The 25,444-nt window shown below is 36.4% G+C and overlaps 1 protein-coding gene across 2 annotated transcripts in view; it reads right to left on the bottom strand.

Annotated features, from left to right (window-relative positions):
• The window catches only part of LOC141434773 (zwei Ig domain protein zig-8-like), a 450,603-nt gene that overhangs the window by 235,441 nt on the left and 189,718 nt on the right, over window positions 1–25,444 (bottom strand). The window lies entirely within an intron of this gene.

The raw sequence follows: 25,444 nt of genomic DNA, 5'->3' as shown, positions 1-25,444 counted from the left end.
TTCCAGCTTTGGCGTAATTTAACTTTGCGTAAAAGTAGTTGAGATAATTATCTCGAAAAATTCGGTCAGATGCGAGTGTTCAGTTTAGTATAAATTTGTAGAAGTGTCTTTGAATATCCAGTGTTATAGCAAAGTTCTCCTATGAAAAATGTACAGTGCGGGCTGTGGTGCGGGGTTATTTTAGATAAATTAAAACATTATGCAAGAAACATATGTTCATGCAGTTCCTCCGTCTCCACACTGCAAGAACACACACAAATCACACAAACCCATCTATCACCATAATAAGGTCGCCAATGAGCAAAGTTATAATTACTTCAGTTCATTGATTGGACCTTCGCAAAAGTAACGCCTGATGAAATTATCTTAATCCTTGCTTTGTTGTGCGAGTCCGACATGCGCTTGGCTGATTTTAAGGGTTGCGGAGCCAAAATGGCAAAAACGGAACCCTTATAGTTTCGCCATGTCTGTCTGTCTGTCTGTCCATCCGTCCGTCCGCGGCTTTGCTCAGGGACTATCAATGCTAGAATGCTGTAATTTTGCACGGATATATATGTAAACTATGCCGACAAAATGATACAATAAAAAAATAAAAAAACATTTTGTTTAGGGTACCACCCATAGACGTAAAGCGGGGGTGATTTTTTTTCTTATCCAACCCTATAGTGTGGGGTATTGTTGGATAGGTTTGATAAGTCGATTTTTCGATTCAGTGATCTGTTTGCGAAATATTCAACTTTAAAGCGCAAATTCTCATTAAAATCGAGCGTCCCCCCCTCTAAAATCTAAACCGGTAGGTAGAAAAATTTGAAAAAATTCAGAATGGTAGTAAGTATATCAAACTTTCAAGGAAAACAGTTAAGTTTGCTTGAGAATTGTAAGTAGTTTAAGAGTAAATAGCAGCCTAAGGTATAAAATATACCTAAACTATGGGAGATTCCGTATTAAATACAAAATCCTTAGAAAAATATTACTTAATTTTTTCGTAATGGCTACGGAACCCTATTTCGGGCATGTTCGACACGCTCTTGGCCGGTTTTTATTTCGAAACGTGATAACAATTTTGGCTAAGGGAACGAAATTGATAATGTATATGGAAAAAGGATCTTGGAGTTCTTGCTGCCCCAGATTCTAAAAGAGTTACCTGATACTACATACCATAGTGTTTGTAACAATACTCATAAGTGAAAAAAAAAAAATTATAAAAACATTTTGAACATGAAACTACCGTGAGACTCACTCATATTAAATATGATGACCCGGATAACTCACGTCTTAAATCGAGTTTGGCTCGCGTTGCTCCGAAGACGAAGGGCTACGGATTTGCCCGAAACATGTCGAGCTAAACTCGATTTAAGACGTGAGTTATCCGGGTCATTATATTTAATTAAAAACATTGTTTTTACCGATGAACAACTAAAATCATGTTCAATTAATAAATAACTACTTGTAAGGTGCCCATTATCTATCTAGAGGATGGCCTACCTCGGTTTCCATGCTACTAAGTTATCATGAGATGCTGGTGGTCTTATGTCTCTGTGAGGGGTGGATGGGTACGTGAAATTAAGCGGCGTAGCGACAGATAAACCAGGTATGGTTTTTGTTCGAATTTTTTTGTTTTTTTTCTTTGTTACACTTTATGATTATGAATAAAAAAAAAACGTTTGTCCATATTACACAGTCGGGAAAATAATCATTTGGGAAAAAGATATATATTTTTTAATAATATAAAATTAAAACCGTCTGTATCATAAAAAAAACAAATATTTAAAATGTAATGAAAAGAAGATGGTGATCAACTGCATTTTTAAGTCACCTGTAGGTATATAAAATTTACTCCGATTTACGAAACTGTCTTAGTACAAGTAAGGAGCAAGGCGAGTGTGTCGCCCATTGCAAGGCCGGTAACGCACCCGCAGTCCTAATTATGCTGAAGGTGTCCATGGGCGGCGGTGATCACTTACCATCAGGTGACCCTCCTGCTCGTTTGCCAGCTGTTCGAGAAAAAAAGGTAAACGTACGAGTGCTCGCCACTGTCCCAATAGTTGGCATCTTTAATCTTATGTCATTAGCAATAGAGATGACAGCAGGGTGTCGTCTATTGGGCAATTGCGCGTGTCGAATACTCGGACGTTTACCTTATTTATCGTCTTCAATAACAGCAAGATACTCGTAACATTAGTGATATAACGTTTTTATATTAAACGCTTTGATGGCGCAAGTTTGTAACATTTGTCGTCCCTTACATCAATCACTTTCCAAGGATGGCATACGTCATCCGATTCCCTAAGGAGGTAGCTTACTTACTAGGATAGGAAGCTAAAGAAATCCTAAGAGTAGGCGGATTTTTAAATATTTTTTTTGCCACTTAGAGTAGGTAAAGACTGGAGTATCTTTGTAAGACTCGGTGCAAAATTGGTTCATCCCAGCCTATATACGTCCCACTGCTGGGCACAGGCCTCCTCTAAGAACAAGAGAGCTTGGGCCATATAGTTCCCACGCGGGCCCAGTGTGGATTAGGAACTTCGCACGCACCATTGAATCGCTTCGCAGGTTTGTGCAGGTTTCCTCACGATGTTTTCCTTCACCGCAAAGCTCGTGGTAAATTTCAAATGTAATTCCGCACATGAATTTCGAAAAACTCAGAGGTGCGAGCCGGGGTTCGAACCCACGACCCTCTGCTTGAGAGGCGATAGGTCAAACCACTAGGCCACCACGGCTAAATTGGTTAATCACGGTTTAAATATAGGTTTATACCTGCGTGTGCAATTAACACTTAATAATTACATTTTTTAGAACAGTGAATTATTTATCTATCATAGTGTTCGACATACCTATAGCGAGGGTGTCATTTCATTTGTTTGAAAATAAATCATCGTGAAAATGGCTGTATAACTGTCTTATTTGTTTTAAAAAGAAGTGCAAACATAAGAATAATAATTCTAATAACAAAAATCCGTCATGACATGTATCCAAATAAAAAAGCTATCGCAAACGTATGGAATGTGATATCAAAGGCAAAACTCTATACCAACTAAGTTTCCCCCGCTATTATACTACCCCCGACCCCCTACGAGTATATGCTTGCTTACTATAGACCCGTCTGTACACCTGCCCCCTTCCTATCATATATAAAATAAAATTAGTTGTTTATACCTATCTTTGTTCGATCAAACTACTGCATGAACTTACTTAATCACATTATGGCCGAAAAAACGATATACCTACTACATAATTATAAAACCATTTGACACCCACAAAAAAGTTTTGGGCACTTCACCAAATTACTCTAATGGTATTATAGTATATAGTATACATACAGGTACCCAATTGGATGGATAGTTTTCTCATCAAAGTTCAGTTGCTTCATTTAAGTTTCGGAATACTTTTTCTTGTGGACGATTGTCATTTCATCATCATCATCATCTCAGCCGTAGGACGTCCACTGTTGGACATAGGCCTCCCCCATAGACCTCCAGTTTGTTCGGTTGGCAGCGGCCTGCATCCATCGTGAACCCGCGGCTTTAATCAGGGCATCCGTCCATCTCGTTGGTGGACGTTCTACGCTGCGCTTGCCGATCCGCGATCTCCACTCGAGAACTTTTCGGCCACAACTGCCACCCTGTTCTCCTGCTATATGGCCTGCCCATTGCCACTTCAACGAGCTAATTCGCTTGGCTATATCGGTGACCCTTTTTTTTACGTATCTCCTCATTTCTGATTCGATCCCGTAGAGAAACCCCAAGCATAGCTCTCTCCATAGCTCGCTGAGCAACTCTGAGTCTATTCATTTATGTAATTTAGGTTCATAGAAATTACGTTATGTGACATAAAGATCGAAGTGCTGATCTTATGCATTAATTTGTGAGTATGCACGTTGATGTTGATGACATTTTATACGTAGTCTATATTTAATAAATAGGTAACACACAGTAAGTACAACACAGTACGTACATGCACAGCACGCATGCATGCGTGCATGCACAGACTAATAGTGTAGGTTTACCACATAGGCTATTTTTATTCCAATAATTATGTCCACGGGATCGGGATAGAGCCTCAAATATGTCTCAGTAAGCGATCATTATTTTCATCAAGGAAGCCACTTAGGACGTTTATTGTGAAAAGGTTCTACTGTAGGTCGGGCTAAAGGCGGTTTTACCTATCTTTTCCAAGTCAAATTTCGATCAATGAAAATAGGTGTGGAATTTTACGAGTACATTGAGATTTTACCTAACAATATTTAATGAGTCTGGAATAATCGATACGTTTTAAATAAAAGTAAATAGCGGATATTACTAAGGTTACCTGAAACTTATTGGAACAAAATCTTTAAAGGAAATGGAAAAATGATTTCTCAAAAAAATTCAAATAGGTATTACGAGGTGATTTAGGAAAGGCCACCGTCTCAGATTAATCTAATCGTTGAATTGTCTTAACATCTTGAAATAAAACCAATTTGAATGGATTAAAATCTCGTTTCGATGAACGAGGGATTACTAAAGACCCTTTGAAGGTAGGTAGTACCTAGGTACGACTGCGTAATATCTAATATTTCTCTGGACTATCTATTGGTAAAATTACGTCGATGTTTCGACCACATTGCAGTGGCCGTGGTTACGAGTCGACTGATTGGGTATACCGTTCGTACCCCCACAAGATGGAATCTATTAAATCTTCCAGAAAGTGTTCCCTTACTGAGTGTGCGGGCAGTGCCACAAATAGAGAGAGATCTAGAAGTCTCTCAACTCAAGCAACCAATCTACAAGACAATCCATGACCACGACCACTCCGTCAGGAGTGTACGACTAAAACCCAGTTACCACTAGCAAGAAAAACCGTGCAAGATGAATTACATTGAGATTCCATAAAGCAAACTACTTTAAAGTGGTCAATCGAGCGCCGCTATGTAATGCAACTTGCTTGATTTTTCTTGCAAGTCTAAACTGGGTTTGAGAAAAAGAAGAAGAATCACTTGAAGTATCACTGAAGATACATCTCGACGACATATATCCCACATTTGTTTTCGTTTGATTTTCTGTTGGTCTATCTGACGGATTAAATAGAACAATATTACCCATTATCTTCATATCAGCAGTCGGACGTCTGTTTGGACGTATAGTAGATTGTACAAGTACAACAAGAGCATAAAACGAGCCATTTGAGCCAAGACGTTCATATAGCCACCCGAGCCGGTAAGACGAGGGTGGATAGATACGTCGAGGGGAAAATGGGTTTATGCTCAAGTTTTACACTGCTTTTCACTTCGATTGCGAGGACATGAAATAGCAACAGTGAAAACAATTGTTCACTTACTAGGGTACCTCTTATTTTTCATGCATTGCTATATAATTTTAAAATTTTAGTTTTACTGATTTATTTTGATTGATTTTTCGTTTTTTTAAAAAATTAAAAATTATTAAAAATATATAAATATTAGCTTTTTTGTTTGAGGCTATTGACACCTGATTGCCTTGGTCTTAGACGAAGGTTTTTCTTTATGCAATTGAACATAAAAAGTCATTTTATGTCGCCTAGATCCGGTATAAATACGAACTTTACGAGCATGAGAAGTGAAAAGTATTTTTACCCATGAAACTACCCAGTTCCAAAGCACAACACGCATTCAAATTATCGACCTAACAACAAAAACACCCCGCCCAATTCCCCGACTGCTTGAAAAGGAGCAACTCGCAAACTTCCCTCAAAGCGAACTTGTCCAAAGGGCCTAAGTTGGTTATAACACTTGTCTAATTTCGGCGTATCTTGTGCATCTAAAACGCTGATGGATGTGGCTCAGTTTATGGCTTTTCTTGTCTTTGCGGGGGAGATTAAATTAATTAAGTTTGTCATAACAATTCGACAACGATACGCTACGGGATTTAGTGCATGCCTAGCTTTCAACCGCTGCTTTGCCCCTGTCACAATTTCTTATCCTCGTGGACCTCACGTACTTTATAAAAAACAAATCAACACTAATAATAACGGCCGAATCCATACTAATATTATAAATGCGAAAGTGTGTTGTGTGTGTTTGTATGTTTGTCTATCTTTCACGTCGAATTGGAGCGACGGATCAACGTATAATAAACCCATCTATCACCACTACCACACTACACTGACGCGTTTCGAACTCAACCAGAGCTCATCTTCAGAGTGACACAACCGTACACCATGCTACCAGGTGTTAAACAACACCTCATATCTCAGCTTCCAATCGAGTTCCAATGGATGGTGCGGATGGTTCCAATGGAGTGCCGAAAGTTTCTCGATGAGGGCTACGGTATAGATGTCGCTAGCGTCATTGCTTAAGTGGCTAAATAAGGAACAAACAAGCTGAGAAATTCGTGTCTGTACCGTTGACCAGCAGTGGTGTAGCGGTATAGGACGCGGTACGGAATACCGAGGACCTGGGGTCGATTCCCAGTGCTGGTCTTATTTTTCTGGTTTTTCTGTGCATCTATATTTCAGTTTGTATTTTCAATTTAGGTTTTACGGGATGACCGTAAAAGTAAAAATTTGGAATTGAAATAAAAAATACAAAAAGATTCCAAAAAAACAATCTTAATTTGATTGCTTATTAGTAACGACATCTCTTGTCCAGGTGAGCGGTTGGTTCCAATAGAGTGCCGAAAGTTTCTCGATGAGGGCTACGGTATAGATGTCGCTAGAGTCACTGCTTAAGTGGCTAAATAAGAAACAAACAAGCTGCGATATGAGGTGCATAGTGGAAATTCGTGTCTGTACCGTTGACCAGCAGTGGTGTAGCGGTATAGCACGCGGTACGGAATACCGAGGACCTGGGTTCGATTCCCAGCGCTGGTCTTATTTTTCTGGTTTTTCTGTGCATCTATATTTCAGTTTGTATTTTCAATCTTGACGAGTCTTTTTATTGAAAAAAGTTTAAAAAAAATAGTTAGGTGCCATGATACCATAAGCATGTAAATGATAATATGTCATTGCTAATTGTTACATATTTGCTGTGACATATATATATTTCAAGTGTTTTTCAATAAAAAGACACGGCAAGATCGCTTATTTCTTTCTAATGCTAAAGAAAATGAAGTATAGCATAGCATAAATTAAACGAAAATGTCAGATGAGGTAACGTCGCAGATAAATTATAGACGTTCGCCGATAATTACAGCCTACATTAATAAAACAACAGAAACACTCAGACATTAGCGGTTTACTGCTCATAAGTATTATGTATCCCGCCTAATAAATGTGTGTTCTTAATGTAACCTAATGGAGAAATACGACTACGCGCTGGAAATGCCAACAATTCTCCTTTTGGTAAAACGCGAGACCCATCCTCTTTGCATATTTAATAAAACGAGCAACGCTAGCCAAAGCAAAGTACTAGATATAATACGTAAAAATTAAAAATGAGTGTTCTCACAACTAAAATATACTCGTGTTTGTACATGGATTACTTTATAATTAAATTTACAACGAGTTTAGACAAGTGCCAAATGCTTTGAAACGCTTTTTTTCATTGCGTTTCTTTTGTTTTATACAAGGTTATTACAATATTTTAAGTTTTTGGCGTCTCTAGTTATAAATTGACTTAGATAATGTTCTTTATCATCTTTATATTACGTTACATAACACAGTAGTATTAGAATAAAGTTATTATCCCCCCCTCATCTGATTTTATGTCATATTCCTGAATGCCCGTTTATTCGAAGAAGCAACATAAAGGAGCGGCCACGACCGCTGCTTAAAAAATGGTGACTGTACGGAATCGCAGTGATGCATGTGCATACGGCACACCGTTTTTATTGCATGCTCTCCACACCGCTGCTTAAAATATGCAAACGGTGCGGAATCGCAGTGACGTGCCATAAACTTTAGGACTTTACCGCATGCTCTCCACTTACAGTCGTAACGTTTACGGCACGTCACTGTGATTCCGCACCGTCTGCGTATTTTGAGCAGCGGTGTGGAGGGCACGCGATAAAAACGGGGCGCATACGATGCGTCACTGCGATTCCGTACGTCACATGAAATTTTGCACGAATGTGGCACGAATGTTCTTTACACAAGTTGTAGCACCTTCTTGGCTCCCGTCTGTTACGAAATCACAGTAGGCTCAGGGGGGCTACTAAGAAATACGAAAATAGAAGTTCGTATCGTATCGTCTCTCTTACTCTCGTATTAAATAACATAACGTCGATGATACTAAGCGTCAGCGGGATGGTACGATACGAATTTCGAATTTTTCACTTCGTAAGACAAGGCCTGACGCGACGGCAAATAATGGCGTCTGAATTCGGAATAATAATTCGCAGATTTGAGGATATTAGATTAGGAACTTTAATTGAATTAATTTGCACGATTTTAATTTGCTCGGCGAAGGTAAGGATTTTGTTTAACTTAATTGAATTCTCAAGTTTCAGTGTCAAGATAAAATCAGGTCTTTATAATCACTGTTTCTATTGTAAAGGTTGCCTGGAAGAGATCGCTCTGAAGTTCAGCAGTCGGGAAACATTTTAAATCGTAACCAGCTCTAAAATTCCCAGTAATGAGTCCCAACTGTTGAAGTTTAAGTTACTTAACAGAGTTTTAGACTGCTAGTTATTTTTTTTTTCTTTTTAGATTTAATTAAAATTTTGTAAGACAGTCGGGTTTTTTTATTACATGCTTTAAAGAAGCAAAGAATGATATCGTCATTACTTTGCAAAAATCTCGTATCTGAAATTAATATGTTAAAAAATATACCCTTGAGATTGTCGATTTTATGATACGGATTTTTATAAAAGTACTGAGAATGCACAAAATGAAACTTAAAGCTCGTAACCAACTTGTAATAATATGATTTGTAAGTTTTAAATACCCAAACGCCTTCATATTGACGAGTAGGCATGACTTAAAACGGCAATTCTGTAACAATATTGAAGACTAATTTTCTGAAAGGTCTTTAACAAAATACCCACGTTAAAATCAAACTCAATTGAACAACATCAAATTTTATACCCCCAGCCAGATCCGGAAAGGTCAAGAGATTAAAATATCTCAAGTTTTCAACAGAATATAAATTGTCAAGTCATAAGGCAAAGAAGGACAACTCAAAGTTCAGTTTTAATTTATGCACAGATTCGAACAGCTAACAAAATCAAAACAAGAAACCCCATGCTAAATTATTCCTTCAATATCGTCTCAAAGTACGAACAAATGGTTACTTACTGAAGTTTGTAGTTTGCTCTGCGGAATCAGAACTTGGTACTACTTACTTGGCGCTGTGCCCATCTGATGCTACTATATCTCGAGTTTAAGGTCGAACTTCTAATTTATTATTTATACTATCAACACGCTCGATTTATTTCATGAATATTGAAATAGGCCTTTTTGTGGGGTAAGTTTGTTGAGTTCGGAGAGCATTCTCATTCCATCAGAAGTTATAAAGGTCAGCTGGAACTGGGGCAGCGTTCTGTTTCTGGGATAGAAATTTAATAATACAAATATATATATTGCAAAAGAATTATATCATCTCATTGTGATAGTTGCCTTTTAATACGTTTTTTTTAATACTTGTACTCGTAATATACAAAATAATGCATGTAGACGATTATTAAAAAGTTTATACCTATACTGTCTAGTAATTGGCCACCAATAAAATTAGAAAGGAAGCGGCGTGGAAAGGAAACAAAAGAATAATGAGTCCTATCATAGCCCTCGTCCGCCCAGTGTGTTAACTCTACGTTATTTAAAAAAAACCGGCCAAGAGCGTGTCGGACACGCCCAAAATTATTATAAAATATTATATATCGTGAAATGGCGCCATTTCATGATATGCCTAAAAGTTGGCCAGGCATATCACGATGTGCCTGAGAAACATACGGCAGATCGATTAGAGCAACGCATTCGTCGATATTCATACTAGCTCTATATCGGGCATATCGTGATATGCTGAATAAAAGAAAAATTTAGGTACGACGAGCGAAGCGAGGAGTGGTTATTATGAATTGTGACCACAACGCACGAGCCGAGCGAGTGATGTGAGCGTGCCGGTAGCGGCCGGCGAAGTGCCAGAACCGATATGGCGACGTTTCATGATATGTCTCGGAATTTCATGATCTGCCTAAACTGGCCAAATCATGAAATGGCGGCGTTTCATGTTATGCCTAGAAATTTCATGATCTGCCTAAACGTCACGGCAAATACTTAAATGGTGAGTTTTGAAACGATATAGCGGATGTCCCTTGGCCAATTCATGAAATGGCGTCATTTTTTTAATTTGAATTTCATGATCTGGCGGATTTTGCGATTGGCCGCCGATATATTATTATACAAAACATGGTGCAGGATGTGTACGAGGAATGTGTTGCGAGGGATGCGTAGAGAGTACTCAGTCCTAGTAGTCGCCAGTGTATCAATTTTCAGACTAATGAAATGAAAACAACCGAGGAGTCGTTTGTTTGATAACACTTTAAACGCAACTTGAGAGAGACCATTTGATTATTCCACAAAGAATGTTTTATTAACTGTAAAATGGATATCGTGGATTTGCTAGGTCTGAAGATAAAAAAAATACAGTCAGTAATGAATGGCCATCCAATAACTAGAAACCCAACGGTTTGGACTCAAGTTGTGACAACAAAAAGGAAGTTTTTGAAATTCTTTATTATATAAACAACATCAACATTAAATTCAATTTTAGTGCTTATAAAGTTGCGATCGTTTTCCTTTTAAAATCGTTTTGTGTAACTGTAAAGGCTGTGGATGTTGTTACGAATAAAATGTTTTCTTTCTTTTCTTTCTGTGTTGTTGTTTCTGTGTTTCTGTGTTGCCGCATTCACATTTTTTTGTTCTGTTGTGTTGTGATGATATCTGTCTCTCTCTCTCTCTCTCTCTCTCTATAGCTTTGACGCGACACAACACAAGCCGATACAAGACACTGCATCAGATAAATGTGAACGCAACCATATAAAATGATAAATGTGAATGTGGCTTAACGCGCTGACGTTTGCAATCGCAGTCAGTATCTCTTTCTACCCTCGTTTTATGCCATGTGACAGAAAGAGCTCGTGATAACGATTATGATTCCAAGTGTGTTTCTATCCATTCCAACCTCGGGTTCAGTATTTTTGGCATAAAAGCGAAATAAAGAAACAAACTCGCTTTCGATTTATAATATTATTATTAGTACTCGTAAGTATGGCGTTGGCAGATGTATGAAATGTTAAAATTTTGTTTAAAGCAAAAAGGCTTTACCCTAGTGCGCGATTCAGTTTGGTTAATGGTAAAATCTGCTGCCGTTAAATATTGTCAATATTACCCATTGTAAAAGAAATGCTATACTTACTTGCTATTCTGTCGCACTCAACAAGTAACACTCAACAAAAGTCCATTTTTTGTCTATGATTATAGTTGTGTAATGTGTCAAGATTTACTTTATAACAGCCGTTGACTACTACTATGTTTATTGAAATCCATTATCCTAAGATTCCTAAGTACTCTAATAGAAAATATTAATCAATTCGATTTCAAAGTTGTACTTTATTAAATGAAACTCACCTAGATGGCAGTTATTTACTTCGTCGTAAAATTTTATTAGCTTCCAGCAATATTGGCGTAAGCCTTGGATTTGATCCTGCAATGTGCTCCAAAATTGTAAAGTTGCCAGATTTTCCTGCTGAAATATTAAAATTGTCGTAGTAATGTAGTCAATTTAAGTTAGCCGTGCTTGGTGCAGTCTTTAGACGCAGTAAAATTATGATTATGTCACTGGATTACAATTTAAGGATTGTTAAGCTCGATCCAGTGGTTCGGTTCAGATTCCAACAAATGTTCAGCTATGGTTGATTTGGCTGATTTTGAAACGTTGACGTAATTTTAACAATAAACCAGACCGTAGCCAGTTTCATTATCAGAGCCAGATCATTATTTAGCCATATAGTTACATAAGACACTGAATTTAATTAGCATTCAAATCCAACAAAGCTATCCAGTAAGCGCGGACCAACTTAGCAGAATAAATATAACCTTCACTCCATCTCACTGAGAGAAACAAAGTTTTCAAAGGAACCAAAACCGAAACAGAGGATGAACTTAGTCAAGATTAAACAGCCTGCAATATGCAACTTAGCCGAAGTTTCGCTGTTAATATAAACAGAATTTATTAAGCACAGCGAATGATAACTCTCAAGAACTGGGACGTACAAACTGCTTTAAATTCTCGCGCGATCCGCTAAGTGTCTGGCGTTTTCACAGTGAATACCTACTTTAAAGAATTTCTCATAAGTATTTTATCTGTCTTTCCCTGTCTCTCCGATAGCGAGAACCTTTTAGTTCGAGACTTGAGCCTTTATTTGCGTATCTCAAACACGATTTTTTCGAAAAGAAATTGAAAGCTTAAATATGGAGCTGAGTTTTTGTGTTGTATCCGAGTTTTCTTTGATATCTACAGCCTTTCTTCGGATCGCTTTTAATGGATTTATTGCTGTGTTTTGCAGTTTTTTCGTGTGTAGTGAAAACATTATTTCAGTGTCAAGACTTAGGATGATCAGGAGAGTGTTTAACGGACGTCAAGAAAAAATAGCTTTTTATAAGTATCTTATTGTTCCTTTTAATTAAATTATAAATACACTTTGATTTATGTACATAATTAAAAAATTGTACGTTTATTTGCATGCTTACAAGGACATCAGTGAGAAACTAAATTAATAATTATGTTAAAAACAGTAAAATTATTTTGATTATTTGAAGATTTTTTATTTATACGATCTGCGAAGCAACTATAGATCCATGGGGGAGGCTTTCATCCAACAGTAGACGTCCTACATGGCTAACACGAGTAGGAAGATGATAAAAAAAAACGAAAAAGGATTGTTTGTTTATTCCTTCCCAAAACCACTCCACATGAGCACGTTGCGCGCACAAATTATAGCAAGTTTCCAGACTGACCAACTTTGGCCGACACAGCTTTTGGCCTTCCACCGCAACTCACGTACAGCTGACCTAACTCTATCAAAAACATGGTAGGAAAAACTTTTAATATTGACTTATTGTTTGGGATTGCCTACATAGTTCCGTGTTTACTTTGTTAAATTATTAAAGGAGAACATTGTATAAGGGTTAATACAATTAAACTTGCTTGCTAAAATTTAGCAAGCTAGTTTAATTTTATTAAAAATAACCGACATTGACCCCCTGTTTCACCAAACATTGATTAAATTTCTCTGACGGATAATTGTGATTAAGACTGTTTTTTTGGAATCTTGTTGTATTTTTTGTTTCAATTCCAATTTTTTTTTGTTACTTTTACTTTATCCCGTAAAACGCATATCGAAAATACAAACTATAGATTCATAGAAAAACCAGAAAAGTAAGACCAGCGCTGGGAATTGAACCCAGGTCCTCGGCATTCCGTGCCACGTGCTATACCACTACACCACCACTGGACAGTGATACAGACACGAAGTTCTCCTATGCACCACATATCTCAGCTTGTTCGTTTTCTTATTTAGTCACTTAAGCAGCGACACTAGCGACATCTATGCTGTAACCCTCATCGAGAAACTTTCAGCACCCTATTGGAACTAACCGCTCACCCGGACAAAAGATGTCGTTATTAAGCAATCAAATTAAGATTGGTTTTTTGGAATCTTTTTGTATTTTTTATTTCAATTCCAAATTTTATAAATGTGATGCCGTCTTTGTTTGTTTTGTTCGAATAGACGGAGACGGCATCACATTTATTCGTCAAATAAAAGGAATCAATGGGTGCTGAAACAGCCCCTTATATATATTTTTATTTCTCATATGAATCTTCAGAAAAATGAGGAAAACCGACGAGTCCCGAGCGATATTAACATTCCAGTTGTGTTGTACATGGGTAGAGATTTTGATCGAAAGTAAAAGTGAGATCATTTTATCTCGGGCCCACTTCCCTCTGCTGGCCTTTGCAAGAAACGGTACACTGGTTATATAAAAAAACAGCAAAGTTTGAGCCGGACTCGTGCACCAAGGTTTAGGTACATAATAGCAAAAAAAATGAAGAATTTCAAAGAAGAAATCTGATTTTTAATAATATTGATGTTTATAAGTGAAAGGCGATGGAACTTCAAAAATTCTCCGGAAGAATTTAAGTGAAAAAGACGGCTTTAGTGGCTTTTAATTTTAACACACATGACTGGAAAAGCTAGCGGAAAACCGCACTGATTGGCCAAACGAGTATTGGAGGGTCGCAAGTATTGCGACGAAGCCTGGTTCAAGACACTTGCTGACAAGAGATAGTAAAGATATCAAGGCGGTTCTGCACTTCGCTTCTCAGGCCTGTGGACGAACTTGTGGCTCTCACATCGATTTAGTCAGCCACGAAAGACGTACACAGGCAACATGCCAAAATTCGTCAGAAACAGACCCTTAATCAATTTATCTCCTCAACGAGCTCTAAACAACGGCTCTCTAAACTAATGATCAACATTTTTTTAGTTCTCCCTATTAGCTGTATGGGAGCCCCATTAAAAAAACCGGCAAGTGCGAGTCGGGCTCGCGTACCGAGGGTTCCGTACACATTTATAGGTATGTAAACGGAGTGTTGAAGATATTTCCCGCTTTTTCCGCATGATTTAAAACTACCAGTGTAAGCAGAGCCCTGCTCCTAAGCAAAACGTACGCAGTGTCTGGTCAGATTATGTAGGCCATTGATACTTAGAGACAAACATAAAAAATAAAAAACATCATAATTTTGTAGTTTGTTATGTTATAATAGCTACCTTCACACGAAATTTAAAAATGCTAGGACAACTCGAAGTACCCTATAGGTTTTCAGTGCACGGCAATTTGTATCCATATGGAATCACGTTGTTTAATTACTGTAACTTTTGATTGCGTTGATTTAAAAGGTTGATTTTTTCAAGGCTTCAAGGGACTGCAGATATGAGTATTCCCCTTGAGCTTTTCGAGGTACGGAACCCTAAAAATAATAAAAATATGCCTTTGAGTCAACAAGATGCTAATACTGAAAAGTTAAAAGTATTTTAACATTGAAAAGTAAGATTAAAGCAAACTGGCGACAGTTAAGACAGTTAACACAAACGGGTCTGATTCGTCCTTAAAATAGCAACGAAAGTTTGTTTATAAAAGCCTCGCTAATCCCATATCACGAAAGCCGAGTCCCTATACAAATTCAAAGGCGAATTGTGTAACTCAATTGCTATTGGATACTGCTACCGCTACGATATACACTTGTATACGTATCGGGCGAATGGTATGTATCCGCGGATCCCTTGCTCCACCAAGCTTCAAGCCAAGAAATACTGGCCATAATCAAAACACACACACAAGTTGCAGGTGGTAGGACCTTGTGCAAGGTCCGCCCGGATTGCTACCACCCTCTTGCTCGCTAATCCTGCCGTGAAGCAGCAATGCTTGCACTGTTGTGTTTCGGCGTGGAGAGTAAGACAGCCGGTGAAATTCCTGGCACATGAAGCATCCCATCTTAGGCCTCTAGGTTGGCAACGCGTCTGCAATGCCCCTGGTGTTGCAGTTGTTTATGGGCGGTGGTGATCTCTTACGATCAGGAGACCCACTTGCTCGTATGCCATCCAGTCGAATAAAAAAAAATAAAAAAAAAAAAAATACTTATGGTACTGGAGTATTGTGAGTTTGTAGAGTACGACCTTCCATTTCATGTCAAGTTTTGACTACAGGTCGAGAAGTAGGCGCAGTCTTCCTCCTGTCAGCATCCCTAAAATTCGCACAAATCGTTTTCGCTCGTCCTTCATTATCCGGACAGTTAAGGACTGGAATGCTCTGCCAGTTTGTGTCCCCTGATCGCTACAATCTAGACGTCTTCGAATCTAGGGTGAATAGGCATTTATTAGGCAAGCGTGCTCCATCTTAGTCCACGGTACATTTTTGCTTACCATCAGGCTGATTTTGGTTAAACGCAAGCCTATTTCTGTTGTAATATAGGATGAAAGGAACGTGGTGGTCAATGAGACGCTAGTTGTAAATGTGCAAGAACCTCTTTATTTAGTCAGACTTAGATTATATTGAGAGGGTGCGAAGTACTAGGTAGGAGTGATGAAATTTATCACAGCGCTCATGGTAGCCAAAAGTAGAAATAGTTCTGGCTCCGTCATCTGTCATACTCATATGTATCTGTCATTTTCAAAGCTATTTGTATAGACTTTAACTACCTAATTTTAGTAATTGATGTTTGTGTTATGATGCGAGCTTGAATTATTGAATACAGTCCCTGTTTTGTTGAAATTTTATATTGAGTGATACTCACAAAACCTGTCTTCAAAATGATAACGATATTTAATTTATTACCAGCGATATAAGAACAATTACATAATTTTACTATTATTCAAAGAAATCAATAAGATAGCTTTATCTTTTCTTTTAACAGTAAAAGTACAACTAAACATGAAGTAAACAAAGCCCGACATACCGAAAATAAAACACACTTTTAAAATAAATTTTACTTACCTCATTTAATTTAAATGACCAAAAATGAATTCACAACCTTTTGTCCACCCACGGTATCACAGTAATTTTGTATTATAAATTAATACGTTATAGGTCATTCAAAACGTCAGAGCATCAGAGCCACCAAAGTTGCGGACGCTAGGTGGCGCTGATGTCGTGCACAGAGCCAATACGCTAAGATTGTCGCTGACACAAGCAATATCCGTTTATGTAGCTAGGTATTGTGTTACCGCTAAACACTGAAAGTGGCCAATTGCCATACTACTCTGTATAAAAAAAATTAGGGCTTCAGTAAATATTTTGTTTTCCAAAAAGGTTCCTGAAAATCGCTGGTGATACTGTACGTGTAACAACCAATAATGGAAATTTTATTTAGTCGCTGCATAGCTGTTATTTGCGCTTTTAACCGATTTCAAAAGGGATGAAGTTCTTAATAGTTGTTGTAACAGGTGGTACTTATGGAGCCAAAATAAATTTTTCTTTCCTTCTTTCTTTCTCTCTTTGTATTTGGCTGCAATTTCACCAGATATGTGCGAAGATATACTGCGAGAAATGTGTTTGTCATGGACCAATATAATCGTTTCATTTACCTATTCTCGCTCAGGATAGCTCTAGTGGTAACTGTTGAGCGGAGACCACTTCAACGAGCTAATTCTTTTGGTTTAATGATATAAAAAAATGTTAAGGTGTGAGGGTGGTTATGAGGTTTTCACACGAGATGCTGTTGCCGGCTAGCTCTCAGGGTGCAGGTGCAACTGAGGCTCAGTTTGACAAGCACAAAAAATAGGAAAAGTTCAAAATGACAAAAAAAACAACTAAAGAGAGAAAGTAGGCGCCACCATGCTTTTATTAAACCTAAAGTTGGAAAAGGTATAGAATATAAGAGATAAATTAAAATATTGTTGCACTGAACATTTCGAACAATTGTAAAAAAATACATGATTCGAGGATATGGGGTCTCGGGAACAATTTGCACTGAATTGAATATTGAAAACTTTACAGAAAATAAATTAATGGCAGGTATATTGCGGGTAACCGGTAGATGCAAGTGGCGAGTTGTCGTTCATTGTAGCGTTCTAAGGGGGAGGCCTTTGTTCAGCAGTGGACGTCTTCCGGCTGATGATGATAATACGTCAAAAGGCTCTAGAGAAAAACATGTGCTTATTTCATGTCAAATACTCTAAGTTACCCGATCGTCAAATAGTCCACGTAAAGTTACATTTACGTTGTAAAACAAGTATAGTCCTCCTTATTTATGCTACAAACACTGGAGACTACCATGTAGAAGTTATTTCCATATAGAGAGCGACACAACTTGTATCCGCTTGAACAAACTCTCGCATTGTTTTATGATGCGGCATTGCAGTAGACGTTACTTCTAATGGCGACTGTTTGAGAATATTCTTTGTTAACACGTTTGAAGGCATAAACCCGTGTTTCGTTTGATTAGCTGTAAATTTTATGGTATTTTCCTTATTGGTTTTAAACGCGCAAATTATACGCGCGTGTGAAAAGGTGTCACTTGAAATCAGATGCAAACGTTATAAAACCTGTATTTTGATTTGAACATCGGTATGGATTAAGAATAATTTATGTGCACTCAATAAATTGGCTAATTATTTTTACATAGACAGTGCTTGTCTAATTAATAATTATTTCATAATTATTATGAAAGAGTTATAAACACTTAATCGTTTGTGAAAATTGTGAATTAGATATTAGTTAAAAATAAAATGCGTTGTAATGAATTACAAATACTAAGATAATGAACTACATTGATGCTTCACATAATATTGTTATTGTTGTAATGCATGAAAAATAAAATGAACATAGTAAGTGAACAATTGTTTCCACTGTTGCTATTTCATTTCCTCGCCATCGAAGTGAAAAGCGGAGTGTAAAACTCTAGCATTAAACCCATTTTCCCCTCGACGTGTCTATCCACTATATGAACGTCTTGGGTAAAATGGCTTGTTTTATGCTCTTGTTGTACAATCTACTATATATTTAGCCCGTTAGATAGATAATCAGAAAATATTAGACACATATTTTTTGTTTTATCAATCAAACAATAAATGACATAGATGAAGCGCGATAAAATTTGAGAGCGGGGCCCGTGCTGTGACGCCGCGCCTTAAAATGTCGCTAAGCGTAACGTCACGCGGAATATTGACTGCCTATATCTTCAAAATTTTTGTTTATAATAGACAAAAGAAAAAATATGTACGTCTACTGTATTTTCTGGCAATCTTATTTTTTGTTAAATAGATAGTGTCACACTGCTGGGCAAAAACCTCCGCTCTTGACCTCCACAACTCCCGTTCTGGCGCTATGTCAGGCCACTGACGCGTTACTGCTAGGTAGGTACTGAGGAATTAAGATAAGAGCGTTAATACCTACCTGATGAGCTGGCAACGTTGCGTTAGTTTTTCTCGATTTATCCTTAAAAATTGAATGAAAATTAAAAATGTGGTCTGTTAGAACTGCGACTGCTCTTATTAAAAAATTTTTAGGGCTCTTATCCTATTACTATGATAATGTTGATGGCATCTAGTGTTACGAAATAGATCCCGCTACGCTCACGCCTTCCCAGAAGTTTGTCGCTAAGTTGGTTCGGATGGCCAGTTTTCTTTTGATCCCACGTTTAAAGGCATCCAGTCTTCGGTCTATAAAGTTTCCTTCCTTTTTATTTATACGTTATCTTGTCCTCTTGAAATGTGCTGTATTTCTTAACGAGATTAAGAGATTTCTTAAGAGTTTTGTTTAGTTGTCGGGCCCTGTTGTAGAATTGTTCTTGGGGTGGTTTCTTTTCACGTTTCTCGGTTAATGTGGCTAAATTCTTGGAGTTCTTGTGCCATTACTTTTGCAATTTATTTCAAAGTTATAGTGTTTTGAGTCAGATATATAAGTATTAAATATAAGTAGAATAGGAGTAGAGGTAGAGGGGTAGTATTAGATATATAAGTAGGTAGTAAAGTTTGGACTAAAACGGGTTTTTGAACTATTCTGTTTTTAGTTTTGATAAAAAAAATGAAAAATTAGCGCAGAATTAAGAACTACATAATTTTTCGGGATAAAATAATAATGTATTCTTTGTCCTTTCCACAGTCTCGAAATATTTCCATAACAAACGTCATTTAAATCAATTCAGCCAAAGGTAACAGATAAAATGGATAGACAAACATATAGACACATCATCATTTTCGCATTCATAATATTACCAAAAATAACTTCATGGTATAAAAAACTTGTGGTAACAAAACATTTTCAGTGTACAACTGAATCATCAAAATAACTTAGCACAAAGTGCAATTTTCGTATACTGCTAAAAATCTTGATTTACAAAACCTTAAAATCGCTAATTTAATTCTCAACTGCCAACTGAAATAACAATAAATAATACACTCCCAACTCGATTCCCTAGAGTGTCATCGCCGAGTTTCAGATTTGCTGAAAGTTAATCACTAAAACCAAATGTAGAAACAGTGATATCGGAAACTCGATAAATTTTTTGTGCAATTTTATGTTCATATTTATTACAGTTTGTATTCGAGTTTCAAGTTCCATTAAGGATTTTACAGTTTAATTTTTAACATTTATAGCGTACCACGGCTATAATGAATAGAGGAAAAGTATTGTAAATATTGTAGATATAGTAAGTGTTTAGTTTTGTAACCAAGGGACCCCATACATCCCTGTATTATTATTTTATTTTGTATTTTTTTCTTTATAATTGTTTACTGTAGTTTTTAAGTATTTTATTTGTAATTATTTTATTTTAGAAAAATGACTTTCTGTCAAGTTTCTTGCGGCGCATTCTTCTTGGCAATGATGGTATTTTCGAAAGCGCTGGTAGTTTAAAAAATGACGTGTAAAAGTGCCCATTGCGGCCTTTCTACTGAATAAATGATTGGCATGATATACAAGGTGTTAATTACATAACTAAAAACCTCAGACACCCCAAAAATATATGTTTCATTTTAAGTAAATTGATTGAATTTATTTTTGAATATCTTCGTTATTTTAAAAGATATTGGTGTGTTTTGCTAAGTCAGTAATTCTACTTTATTTCTAACTCTACATTCATGACTTGTATTTGTCAGTTGCGCTTTGACGTTTTTAGAAGAAAAGCATAATATAGTGACAGTAAACCGGTCAGTATTAAATTATCAAAATCATATGCAACCTCGCTAAAATATTTAATTGGCGCCTGTAGTAGTCGTAACATTTAGACTGGGCACAATAAAAAAGGGATAAAAAAACACAAACACAACCTAATTTAAAACACAGTAAATCAATTCTACTCTCGATTCTGAGCAAATTACTTTCTGGTTTTCAGTTATTTAATTAACACTTTGTATAGAGTGCAAAGTAAAGTTCCGACAGACTCACACTAGCGCAGAATGCATGAGTACCTACAACCTATCCGCAACCCAATATCACGCGAGATGCACCATCAAAAACGGGGTCAAGGAAACCCGATATAAACCGTAACAACACAAAGCATATTAAAAAAGAAATTCCCAAGCAATCCGTCACGCATTGGCACTTCTCAAATTAATAACTTCGGAGACTTCTCCCCCTCCCTTTTGTCCCCCTCTTTGTTACATTGTACTGTCATTTCAACATTCTAACTCGATTGTTTACTCGATTTTGAAGATTTTGCGACGAGAGATTCTTTTCAAAAGATCATAATAAAACTTAAGCATTGATATTTCATTTTGAAGTTTGGCTATTTTGGGCCTTCGTTTGGATCTGTCTATAATGATGCTTATTTAAAGGTTCGTTGTTTATATTTGGAATTTAGTATTAGAAAGCTATTATTTGCTTAGTGAGTAAGATGTATGAGGAGCAAAGTCATCTGATTTCACTATTTCAGTAAAATAAAACAAAAAATAATCTCAAACAACAATGACAGCTACGTTTGTCAATAACATATGGGACATTTACTTATTTAAACACATACCTATGTGTTTAAATAAATATAGGTAAATAAGAAAAGTATCATAATTTATTGATAGAATATTTACAATAAATAAACTAAAACTAGACTTAAAATACTTATATAGATAAAAACAATAAATAAATAAACCTAAAACTAAAACAAATTGTTTAAAGTAAGAAAATGGAAAAGTCATGTAAATTATTTTTGTGTCATATCAATGGCAGATTCTCGAAATTGTAATTTTCATGAAAAACAAAATTGTAGTCAATTGACCATCATCCCTCGAAAATATTGTTCCTAAATATAAAAATATTGAAAATACAAGAAAATGTATAGGAAGTCTGTGGTATTTAAAGTAACATAGGATTTGTTTTTAATAATTGAAAGAAAAAATCGAAATTAAGTTCATATTTTTGTAATATTTTAGTAGGAAGAAATCTCCGTTGTCAGCTAAAAAAATGACAACAATATCTAATGTCTCTGGCAAACGTTTCAGTCGGATTCAATAAGTCCTAGATTCATCCAGATACTCAACTAAGTCTCTTTTGTCGGATATGAACTTTCTGGAATGCCGATCGTAAGTAATGAAATACCAAGCAAAGAGAAATCTAGCACAGCTTTTCTCTGTAGAAATCAAATGCATGCATAGGCACTTGGGATCCAATATTTATTATAGAACAATAATACTTTCTTCTGTAACACGATGAAAAATATATTTAAGAATATAAACTTATAGAAAATACAATATTAAACCTAAGAGCTAAATACTACTAAATAATAAATCTACTAGCTAACTTAAATAATATTTTTATATTATAAAAAAAGACCGCCTCGAATCGTTCCTGGCGCAAAGGTGCCCAACACGCTTGCCGCGTTGCCGCGTTGAACGGCGATAGATAGCCTTTGCATCAAGAACTTCTGTAACTATTAATATTCTAGTAAAATTATTATTTTCATGTCTTCAACTGAATTTTTTTTAGAACGTTTTTATTGGGCTCCACAGAAAACCAGCGTTACGGCACATAACGTGTGGCAACATATGCTGAGTGGAAACCTTTTTTGGTGTCCTGTCGTGTCACCAAGTAACTTAGTTTTAGTGCTAGTTTTAATCTTTATTACTGGAAGGTGGTGGTGCTTAAGGAACCAAAATAAATCTATCTTTCTTTTCTTTCTTCTTTCTTTTTTTTCCTTACATTGAGCAAATGAACAGTTGGTATAATAGTATTCGATTTCACTTCGATTTCCATTCGGTATATCCGAAAACTTTTTGTATCAAAAAACACATAACAAAGTATTTTAGGTCAAAAATCTACAAGTTACAAAGAAAGTGATGCCGTCATACTTTCTATCCTATAATGTTGTTTACTTACTTCTATAATGGCTGAATTATTCACATTTATTGATGATACGAAAGAGGCCGCCCTGACAGCTGATATATTACCTGGAAAGAGAGCAATTGATTTAAAATTTAAGCAACATGGAAGTTTTTTTTGGAGAGATTTATTGTTCTTCCTTTATCGGGTTGTTGTGTGCTGAATTTTGGTTTCATTTGCAAGCCCTAATTGAAGCAGTCACGACATCTACTGGCACAAAGACACTTTGTTGGTTCTAAGAGGAACGAAATAAAAAAGTTTGTAGCATAGTGTGGCTTGAGGACAATCTTGATGTTCCATATTAAAGTTTATTTACTTTAGTTACTATTAACAAGCTTAAATTAGACATGCAAAATTAAATGTATTCAGTCAACTGATATTTTGTAATAAATACATAAGTGTCTAAGGTATTAACTACTAACCTAATAATAGCCTTTTAAAAGAAATTTAAACATAACGTTTAAGGTAAATAAAGCTAAATTTCGCTAGCCAATAACTTAAGAAAGTTGTTTTTTTTTACTAATAAACACATAATACGATCGCTTAGCCAGAACGCGGTGTTTTTATTGTTTTCTACTTAAACTTCATTAAAAAAAATCATAATTTCTCTGAAATAAACATACTTTATTCTTACAGTACCTGGCTTTTGAGCCGCGTGCATGTAATAGCTACGAGCTTAGCTCGTATCATCCAAATTAGAGACGAAATCGGAAAACATAAAAATTTTATGAACCTGCCCAAATTTTAACGAGATGAAAATTCTTTGTCAAGGCGTCGCTGGGAACATCATTACATAAGCATTAAATTTATTAACCGAAGCAACTGGAGGCTTATGGAAGAGTAACAGTGGACGTCCTACGGCTGAAATGATGATGATGTTGATAAACGTGGAAAGTATTCCGATCAATTTAGACATTTAAATGGACAAATATTCGCATAGCCTCCTGAGTCCTCGCGTACCTGATAAAGAACTAATTACCGGTAATAATAAAGGCCGAATGTACACTCGAACCAACTGGATCGTGACCCACTGTGGAACCTTATCGTAGAAAAATTCATAGTGACATCGCATTGCTTGACAAGGGAATTTATTTACTGTGAGAGCATTCTACGGTAGGTCAGGAATCAAATATGGTTTGACTGTAGTTTATAAAGCATAAGCTAATGAACTAAAACAATTACTTTGCTCACCCGCGACCTTATATGATAAAAGCTGAATTACATCAAAATTATTTTAGTTCATTGATATGGACCTCCGCAAAGTAACGCCTGATTCAATAAATTGTTTTAGTTCATTAATATGGACCTGCGCAAAGTAACGCCTGATTCAATAAATTAAAGCACAAACTGTATCGTGCATGGTGTGTGATATGTGTATCGTGTTTTTTTTTGTTTTTATTTTTTTATTTTTTGTTGTTTATTCTTATTTTTTTTTGTATTTGTGTGTTTTTGTGAATGTCTTCTTTCTTTCTTTCTTTCAAAACTGTTCATTGAATAAAAATTTATAGGCATGTTGAAATAATATCAAAAACAACAAAGATGGTGACCCACGCCTTAAGTACTTACTACATCTGTTAAAAAAAAATAGGACGCAGGAGGATAGAGCTAAAAATTGGAATTCTGTGCGAGTTTTTGTAGCTTCACAACAATTTTTTGGGCTAATCTGCCCGGGTTAAAGGTCTTCAGCAAGGTAAATCGATGATCTGATAAGTTAAGGTCGCACAAAGCAGTTGGATGTGAGAAGCGTATGTTAGATCGGTGTGACATTCTTTGAGGCGGCCTTTCTCCAACAGAGTACGTTACAGCTGATGATGAAGAATATGATGTTCATTATATTTTTCATCACACTTGCTCGTAAACAGTGTCGTAACATGCAGGCTACCTTAGTTGCAACCCCCCAAATAAAACCCTCGACCTTAATGTGCTTGTCATGAAACCCGTGGTCGGTAAATGAGTCATTGCGCGTACACATTTTCTTGCCATGAAGCCCAAGGTCGGTAAATGAGTCAGTGCCCGTACTGATGGCGCTGCGCGCGCTCCTGCTGCAGGACTACATGGACCACCACATGCACACGCACGTTGCGGAGGTAGAAGGCGACGTTGCCAAGAGCACAGCCTAAGGTATCGCCAATATTTGGAAGAATTATATTTTTTCTTTTACAAATATAAAATTTTACTTGCAAATGTGATGAAAAACATGGTATGTCGCACGGGCGGTACTAGAATTACGAACATCGACTCATTAAAGCCCTCAGTCTTCGACTTCGGGCTTCTAATAGACTCTCGTTCGTAATTCCTTATTTACCGCCCTTAAGACACAATGTACTATAAAATAACTGTATACCCATATTAATAATGTTATTGACAACATTAATAAAATACCCCTCATGCTGAAATAAATCTACCAGAAACCAGCAACCAAATTAAAAACGTATGCCTCACAATTTTATTTTCCTCCTGCTTTTTATTTCAAGGATTTTATAAGGTTTACAAAGTTTATTAAATTTTTAATAATCGCATCATTCAATTGAGTTTTTGAATGTTACGGAGGCCGGTTAATATACGTAAGTAGTAGATACAACAATATAAATAATACTAGCTTTATCACGCGACTTAGGTTCCGTGAAAAAAAATTACTTGCTTTCTATGGATGGGAATTTCTAGAATTGCAATGAATACA

This window comes from Choristoneura fumiferana, chromosome 14 (assembly GCF_025370935.1).
Source record: "Choristoneura fumiferana chromosome 14, NRCan_CFum_1, whole genome shotgun sequence".
In the NCBI taxonomy this organism is placed as follows: Eukaryota; Metazoa; Arthropoda; class Insecta; order Lepidoptera; family Tortricidae; genus Choristoneura; species Choristoneura fumiferana.
Note: the sequence above shows the minus strand (reverse complement) of the source record. Positions and strands in the feature narration are given on the sequence as shown.